Below are 9,646 nucleotides of genomic sequence, written 5' to 3' on the forward strand. Positions count from 1 at the left end.
TGTGGCACCTGTCGTGTTATTGTAATATTATGGCACCTGTCGTGTTATTGTAATATGATTGCACCTGTCGTGTAAGTGTAAGTTAAGAATGTGTAAGTTATCTGTATCGGGTGAGCTCCATTCTCTGTCCTCTTTTGCAAATACTGCACTTGCATTTATTTTGCCTCACTCTACAAATCCATGCGAGATAATATTGCTCTTGTATTAAAACCTTTTATTATCGTGCCACATGCCCTTTCTTCGCCATAATTATTAATAAACCTGCTTTTTTGATAAATGTACCCAGCTCGTTCTGTCTGATTCCTCTTGGGTCAGCGTTGTCCACACACACGTTCTCCTGGAAGTTCTGTATGACGAATTTGCTCTTATTAGCTGGTGTGTACTTGGCAGCCCCGCTTGGCTGGACCTGCTACGTTAAGTTGAAACAAGTACGCCTCGAGGACACGGAACTCGATTGGTGCAATCAATCCACCGGAAACTGCCAGGATTGACAGTACCAATCAGCGTTCGTAGTTGCTTCGCAACCTGTCTGCACGTGGAGTTATCTGTGCCCGGCGGCATCAAGAACGGGCATTCAGGAGGGATCCGAGTGCTTCCCCTCGTCGCGAGCTTCGAACCCCGGATCCGCACCAATATTAACAACCAAAGTTGTCTTTTTGGAACACCCTGTAGATCTTTCACCATCGATCGTTTTTGGCCTTATTTATTTGTCTTGGTAAAGGATAAGTTTAAGTTAACCTGGTTAATTTGAGTAAAGTTATCTGATTGAATTGGGCACGGTAACGTGTGTGATTGTGACAATATCTTGATTCAGTCATGTTGAAGTAAATTTTATTTTTTAATGATTTTTTTTTCAGATCATGTTGTGAAAGTGAAGATCAAGTCTGAGATCGTGGATGAATCGTCCTCTCAAAACAAAGGTTTGAACCTGATTTTTATCATAAACTTGCGTGGACCGGCTCGCTACGCTCACCTCTCCACACGTCGTTACAGAGACTGACGTCACAGATTTACTGTGTTGTCATGATTCACACCAATCATCATCGAAACATTTATTTTCTGCGTTTGTGGCGTTGGTGATATTTATTATATTTACTTGAAATTTCATTTGTGATATAAGAAGGTCCAAGTGGTCGAAGTGGTCAAGGGTCTAAGCTCGCTCATCTGTCTGAAGGGTGTAAGGGGTCCAAATAATGTTAAGATCTGGGGTCTTTTGGGTCTTTGGCTTTTGGGTCTTCGGGAGCTTCAGCATCTTTTTGGGTCACTGTGTCTTTTCGGTCTTTTGGGTCATATGTGAGTACATGTCCATGCACATGAGAAATACAGTTTCTTTATACATCCCAGATACCTGACCTCACCTGTGTTTGGAGCTTTGGTTTGAACCTGCGCTTGAAGAGCATTAAATTAAAGTCTTTAAAATTTAGAATTACTAGTACGGGCCCGTAAGGGCGGGCCCGTAGGTGCGTAAACGATGACTGGATTGGGGCATTATTTCAATTAGATCGGACCAACCGTATCATAAATGGCCATAACTTGGGAAACACCTGGGAAACATATTCAGCTCACCAGCGTCAATTGAAACATCATATCAAATGAAGAAGAATTATGACGCCCCCTCTCTCTCGCCCCCCCTCGCTCCCCCTCCTCTCACCCCTCCTCTCTCCCCCTCCTCTCTCGCGACTCTCTCTCACCCCCACTCTTACCCCCCCTTTCTCGCCCACTCCTCTCTCCCCCTCTCTTGAATTGTGACGCCCACTCTCTCTCACCCCCTCTTTCCCCCCTCTCTCTCTCCCCCTCTCTCCCCCTCTCTCACCCCTCGTCTCACCCCTCCTCTATTCCCCCTCTCTCTCCCCCCTCTTCTCACCCCTAGTCTCGCCCCTCGTCTCTCCCACCTCCTCTCTCCCCCTCCTCTCTCACCCCTCTCTCTCGCCCTTCTCTCTCGCCCCCTCTCTGTCGCCCTTCTCTCTCGCCCCCTCTCTCTCCCCCTCTCTTTCCCCCCTCTATCCCCCTAGTCTCGCCCTTCCTCTCTCCCCCTCCTCTCTCGCCCCCACTCTCATCCCCCTCTCTCGCCCCCCACTCTACCCCCTCTCTCGCCCCTCTCTCTCCCCCCTCTCTCTCCCCCCTCTCTTGCCCCCCTCTAACCCCCAAGTCTCGCCCTTCCTCTCTTCCCTTCCTCTCTCGCCCCCACTCTCATCCCCCCCTCTCCCGTCCCCCTCTCTCGCAGATATTGGTCGACAGATAAATGGCCGTAACTTGGGAACTGCTCGTCCGATTAATTTCAAACCTCGAAAAGGTAAATCCGCGGGTCCCCAGCAATATTCCTGGCAAGTTTCAATCAGATCGGACCATCAATCGTGCAAAATAAATAAAAATAAATAAATAAATAAATAAACATTAATTGTGATGTCATTCGTGACGTCACATCACTGTGTCTTGTCATTGGTCGACAGATAAATGGCCGTAACTTGGGAACTGCTTGTCCGATTAATATTGTTGTGGTTGAGGAAATTCGCAAACCACCATTCAGGTCCCGTATAGTAGGTGAGATATCTCTGAAAGTACATGTGAAGTTAGCCCCAAACCCGTTGTTTAGAGGGAATAAATGTCATTCATTCGGGCTGCGACCCTTTAAGATAGCCGTTTTTCTGTTCTATCTTTATTTTGAACCAACCACGTCTCAACCGCCATCACACAACAACCACCAACTGCAACGCCGCTTCACAACAACAACAACGCCAACAGCCACGGCCTTTACCTTCACAACTCGCTCTCGCAACCATCGCATCACCGCCATTCCAAGCGTCACCATGGCCATCACCGCCACAATAAACCCTCCACCACCTTCGCCTCTCCTTCTGCGGCCATTCCCGCACCACTTGTGAACGCCGAGCGTCAGGCTGTCCTGGCCTCGTGCGGGATGCGCGCTGAGCCGCGGGTGCAAAAAGCGGCCTTTCCGAGGAAAGGTCGGATCAGGAACGGTTCACGCCCACTTCCGATCCCTCCAATCATTAAGCGCGGGGCGATTTGGCCCCGCCTCCAGGCGCGTCGGAGTAGAATCGATATATGTAAATTCGAGGATCAGGGGAGGTTCACGCCCACTTTTCCTCCGTCCAATGGGCGAGCGTGGCTACGCCCCCGAGCCTATCCTGATCCGGAAATTTGCATATGGCTTCCCCTGCTCCACTATAAAGCGCCAAGCGCGGGGCGAATTCAGAGAGTTTTCTGTTTCGGGCTCGGGCGAGTTGGAGAGGTGTGGGGGCGGTGAAGTGTGGCAGCAGCAATCAAGACGGGTCTGGAGGAGAGTCGGTCTGTCGGGGTTCGGAGTCTGTCGGGGAGTTGCAGAGAGGGGAAGCCGGGAACGCGGTCGAGGGCGCAGTGGAGTCGCTCGTCGCGGGACCCAAGCAAGCCAGCTATCCTCTTTCCCCAGAGCATCAACAACCCCCCCTGTTTCCCCCCCGCGCTGAGATAGTGCGAAAAGGGGGCCCCGTTCCCACCCCATTCCAAGCAGTGCCAACGAAACCCGCGGAGTCGGGGCACCGCCGCCATTTTGCGGCTCATCACAAGACCGGTAGGCTCCACGCGGTCTCGGCCACAGGCCCGTCTGCCCCCTTGTCGTAGAGGGTGGCCCCTTTTTCTTTTGCTTTTGAGTATATGTATTGTCGGCGCCGTCTGTAAAGTAAAACTGTGTAAGTGTTGCCGTGTGCTCGTGTAGTCGGTAGTAGATCTGCATTGTGTTTCTTTTGTTGCAATTGCTTTTGGTGCATAATTGTTGTGTTTCTTTTACATTTGCTTTTGGTGCATAATTGTTGTAACTGTATATGTGTGCTTTCCGTTTGCCGCGGAATAAATGTGCCTTATGTTGAACTGTTTTTCCCGTTTCGCTTCGTCTTTTCTTTAATTGAATCTCCATCTTACTTCACGTAAAGGGTTGGTCGTGGGCTAAATACGCCCGATAATTAATCGGAACCGTCGAGGTTGACGATAACACCGCTCGGTTATCCCGATAGTACGGAACGGGTCGCTTAAAGTGGCCCGTGTCCAAAGTCGACCTGCGGCGAGGTGCGATCGCCTGGTCTACCCCCCGTGTGGGTACTTAGGTAGGTCGAATTTGGCGAACAACCCTATCCCACGCGGGGGGGCGATTGGCACGATCGTGGTGAGGCCGAAAGGCCCACCCGTGACTAGTTCCCGGCGTTAGTCCGAGAGGGTCACGACGGAATTGTCCGTCCGGTGGGCGACGTGCCGCGATTCGAGTTACGTGGCCGCTCGCACGCCGGCGGGCGCGAATTCGCAACAATATCAAACCTTGAAAAGGCACATCAGCGGGTCGCCAGCAATATTCCTGGCAAGTTTCAATCAGATCGGACCGTCAATCGTGCAAATAAAATAAAAATAAGAAAGAAATAAATAAACATTAATTGTGACGTCATTCGTGATGTCATAGCACCGTGTCTTGTCATTGGTTGACAGATAAATGGCCGTAACTTGGGAACCGCTTGTCCGATTGATATCAAACCTTGAAAAGGCACATCAGCGGGTCCCCGGCAATATTTCTGGCAAGTTTCAATCCGATCGGACGGGTGATCGTCCGGTTATTAATAATTTTGGAAAAAATTGGCGTGAGAAGGTGGAACGACACCTTCAGCTGCCATATATACACCTTTTCAACACTGAAAAAGCAGTAAAATGGCGCAACTTGGGAACCGCTTGTCCGCTTGATAGCAAACCTCGAAAAGGCACATCTGCGGGGCCCCGGCAATATTCCTGGCAAGTTTCAATCAGATCGGACCGGCGGTCGTCGAGAAACGGCGGTCGCAGACAGACAGACAGACAGACACACACACACACAGAGATTGCTGGAATTATTGATAGATTCTCACTCAGAGTTTTCCGTCATCATAATCGTCATCACGAGATATTTTAACCCTCGCCGAGGGAGAGGGTATTGTGTTTGGGTCCGTTTGTTTGTCCGCACAGAACTTTGGTGTCTTGGTCCGAAACCGCTTGTCGGATTGAGACAAAATTTTCACCACAAGTGCGCCAACTCGTGTGGAATGTTTTAATCATAATTATGACGTCATATGTCAGGTGGTGTGGAAACCTTGTACGAAAAACGTTGGACCTCTGTATCTTTGAGACCGCGAGGAAAAATTGAAACTTGGCACACAGAAAGTACTCCTCATGGGGAATAAGTGTGATTCTTCAATGACGTCATAGGTGCCTTCGTTATGACGTCATAATTGCATTTGTAGAACGCAACATCTGATCAGTATGAAAGTTTTTGAGGGTCATCTTGGGCTAAAATGGAACACAGAGGGTGTGCCGGGGGGGGGGGGGATCGGTGACGTCATCGGTCACATGATTCGGCAGCTATATTGTTTAAAAAAAAGAAAAACCTTCAAAAATATTCCTCTCTGAAGTGGCTGAACAGATCGAGGTGAAACTTTACTTGTATGACCACCTATCCATGAGGAACAAAAGGTTCACACATACAAAATCATAGGTCACATGGTTTGGCAGCCATGTTGGATTTCACTAAAACCTCCAAAAATATTCTCCAGAACGGCTGAAGAGATCGAGGGGAAACTTCACACAAATGTTCTCCAAGCCGTGGGTGTACAAGTTCGTTCAGGAATAATTGATGTCACATGGCTTGACAGCCATATTGGATTGAATAATAATATTAAATAATGTTTTCTCTGGAACCGCTTAATCGAATATCATCCACATTGAATTAACCTGACACTGATGATATCCCACAATTCCTTGCAGTAAACACAAGATTACCTAATTGGTTATGTCAGTTCCTTTTTCTTTGCAGAGACACAAATGAAAACCGTTTCGTTCACCAACTCTGCAAAGTTCTTCAACGAAGAAGATCATTTCAATCATCATTCCAACCAACGGGAGAATAACAAACGAACTCACACTGGGGAGAAACCGTACACCTGTTCTGTGTGTTCGAAGGATTTTCGGCGGTTATCAACCTTGAATATCCACAAACGAATTCACACTGGGGAGAAACCGTACAAGTGTTCTGTGTGTTCGAAGGATTTTAGTCAATTATCAACCTTGAATATCCACAAACGAATTCACACTGGGGAGAAACCTTACAAATGTTCTGTGTGTTTTAAGGATTTTAGTGACTTATCAACCTTGAATAAACACAAACGAACTCACACTGGGGAGAAACCGTACAAATGTTCTGTGTGTTCTAAGGATTTTAGTCGGTTATCAACCGTGAAAATCCACAAACGAATTCACTCTGGGGAGAAACCGTACAAGTGTTCTGTGTGTTCGAATGATTTTAATCAATTATCAACCTTGAATATCCACAAACGAATTCACACTGGGGAGAAACCTTACAAATGTTCTGTGTGTTTTAAGGATTTTAGTGACTTATCAACCTTGAATAAACACAAACGAACTCACACTGGGGAGAAACCTTACAAATGTACTGTTTGTTTTAAGGATTTTAGTGACTTATCAACCTTGAATAAACACAAACGAACTCACACTGGGGAGAAACCTTACAAATGTTCTGTGTGTTTTAAGGATTTTAGTCAATTATCAACCTTGAATATCCACAAACGAACTCACACTGGGGAGAAACCTTACAAATGTTCTGTGTGTTTTAAGGATTTTAGTGACTTATCAACCTTGAATAAACACAAACGAACTCACACTTGGGGAAACGGTACACGTGTTCTGTGTGTTCGAAGGATTTTAGTCGGTTATCAAACTTGAAAATCCACAAACGAACTCACACTGGGGAGAAACCGTAAAGTGTTCTCTGTTTTGTAAGTTTTTTTTCGTGAGTTGTCATCCTTGAATAAACATAGACAAACTCACACTGGTGTGAACAGTTTTGTTGTGGATACCCCCCCTGTGAGTGATTCCGAACGATGTCTCGTTATTAGGCAAACTAGTGAGGAGAAAACGAGCAGGCAGAAACACAATCCTGGCAAATACCTTCTTGGTACGACTCCTCTGAGTGTCATCGTTAACCCCTATCAAACAGCCGAGGTCCTACGGCCTCTTGGGAAAGCAAAATAGCTGACTGCAACAAAAATATGCCACCTCCTCTCCTCTGTCCCCCCCCCCCCGCCTTCCTGTGTCTGTGATCTGTCCCCCCAATATTTCCACAGGGAGCTCAAGGTCCACCAAAAAACCCCAACTGGTGAAACTGCCAAAATCACCAATCACTGCTCACCTTCACTCTTTCATTCCACTTTTTTCCCGCCTTTGGAACAAACTCCCAACACTCTCTTCAATCCCACTCCTCCCTCCAGGCCTTTAAAACAGCTGTTCACCACCATCTCTGATCTTCCCCCATCCAAAATCTTGCTTTTACAACTACCGTTATAAAACCCGAAACCTACTTCCTTCAAATTCCCTGGTTTCCTTCCTGAAAGTCCCTGTCGTACCATCTTGTTTACCCTGTGTACCCCACCCCATCCCTCTCTCTTCCACGGATCTCCTGTTGTCTTTGTTCCCCACTATTTTGTGCTTCGCTCTCCCACCCCTCTTGTTACCTGCCTTGTGATATGTTCTGTGTATTCGGTCTTCCACGAGCCTTGACTAGGTGTACAAAAAAAAACAATGACAATCAGTCACAAAGTGACCAAAGGGACACAGACTCCTGCAAGGTTGAGGCCGAAGTCTGTGTGGCCACTCCGAGCAGCCGGAATGTGTGATGAAAAGGATAATGACTGCACCTTCTCCAGTGAGGAAGGGGATCCCTGCCTCATGAGATGACAGCTGTCCACACCAAAGCAAAAAAGGTGTCGCCTGTTCCACCACCAACAACTACTCGGTTCCAGACAAATCGGAGAAAAATATATGAACAGAGCATGAGCTTGGAGGAGAAGGAAATCATCCTCCACTGCAAAGTGTATTCTACGAATAAAGCATGGGGCACTAACGGTGGAGGAGAAAGATTCATGAACCAATTGAAGCAAACAAAACTGTCAGCCAAGGCCGAAGGTGTTCCATGATCGAAATTCAATTCAACAGCATCAATGAAGGAAAATACTTCACCCAGGAAAGAATAAAGGAAATAACTGAAAAAGCAAGACAACAAGCAATGGAACACAAAAATCGGATGACCCAAGGAGAGAGAATCAACGTAAAAATGAAATACTGGACAAAGAAGGAAAAATGGACCTTTGTATGGGCAATGGGATATTCCAAACGAAAAGGTGTGAGAAAAGGAAGTGTGAACACCTGGGAACAGATATTCTGAAGATGATGCCCTGATAAAGTTAATTTTAATCAGGCAACACTGAACTCAAAGAAAATCGAGATCGTCCAAGGGAAAATATTCACAAAGGAGGAACAAAGAGTTAGAGATGAACAAACTGATGAGGTAAAAATAAATGACCAGTCACCTGTAAATGGTGACCGACCACCTGTAAATGGTAACCGACCACCTGTAAATGGTGACCGACCACCTGTAAATGGTGACCGCTACCTGTAAATGGTGACCGACCACCTGTAAATGGTGACCGACCACCTCTAAATGGTGACCGACCACCTGTAAATGGTGACCGACCACCTGTAAATACTGACCGACCAGCTATAAATGCTGACCGACCACCTGTAAATGGTGACCGACCACCTATAAATGGTGACCGACCACCTGTAAATGGTGACCGACCACCTGTAAATGGTGACCGACCACCTATAAATGGTGACCGACCACCTCTAAATGGTGACCGACCACCTGTAAATGGTGACCGACCACCTATAAATGGTGACCGACCACCTGCAAATGGTGACCGACCACCTGTAAATGCTGACCGACCAGCTATAAATGCTGACCGACCACCTGTAAATGGTGACCGACCACCTATAAATGGTGACCGACCACCTGTAAATGGTGACCGACCACCTGTAAATAGTGACCGACCACCTGTAAATGGTGACCGACCACCTGTAAATGGTGAGCGACCACCTGTAAATGGTGACCGACCACCAACGTCACATCATCACGTCGTTGTTCATCGCGTTTTGACTTCATTTTGTTGCCTCCGTGTTTTCTGTGTGTTCCTCGTTCCGTTTTGTTTCAAAACTTGTGATATTTGGTGAGTTTTCGTCGATCTTGTCATGTCAGGTTTCCCCGTCGATGTGCTCCATCGTGTTTATTTGTATTTTCTCCTCATTACCATCAGTTTCTATTTTCTCCACTTTTCCCTCCACCCTCCATCTATCCCTCCCAACTCTGTTTCATATCTTAAAATATAAAAAATACAAAAAAACCTTTTCCCTTCTCACCTTATACCCCACGTAACCACGTGACTTCCTGTACCGACTCTTCTTCTTTCTCTTTCCTGACAATCCCACTCAAATCAGGAAGGTATTCACCACACACCTTCAAAACCTTTTCTTCCAACTTTTCCTTCACTCTTCCCCCATCTTCCCTCATCTTCAACAACAACAAAACAATGGTCTCTCACAATGATTCAACTTCCCCTCTTCGCTCGGTTCTTCTTCTTCAAAATCTTGTGTTCAATTCGACCTTTCTTTCATCCCGTCTCGAGAAATTCCATCTGTTACAAAGTTTCCTTTCTCCATTCTGTCAATTCTTCTGCAATCCATCCATCGTACAATGTATTTCAAGGAATCTCTGATCTACAAATTAAAA

At 46.7% G+C, this 9,646-nt stretch overlaps 1 pseudogene across 1 annotated transcript in view; it reads left to right on the forward strand.

The window, feature by feature from the left end:
- The window catches only part of LOC147007663 (uncharacterized), a 35,007-nt pseudogene extending 28,156 nt beyond the window's left edge, over positions 1–6,851 (forward strand). The window contains exons 4-5 of the transcript XR_015054021.1: positions 858–920; positions 5,822–6,851. The product of XR_015054021.1 is annotated as an uncharacterized LOC147007663 (transcript). The remainder of the gene's footprint in view (positions 1–857; positions 921–5,821) is intronic.
- Positions 6,852–9,646: the final 2,795 nt, after the last annotated feature.

This window comes from Eptatretus burgeri, unplaced genomic scaffold (assembly GCF_056783735.1).
Source record: "Eptatretus burgeri isolate ZD-2024b unplaced genomic scaffold, Ebu_testis_v1 Ebu_testis_scaffold_57, whole genome shotgun sequence".
Taxonomy (NCBI): Eukaryota; Metazoa; Chordata; class Myxini; order Myxiniformes; family Myxinidae; genus Eptatretus; species Eptatretus burgeri.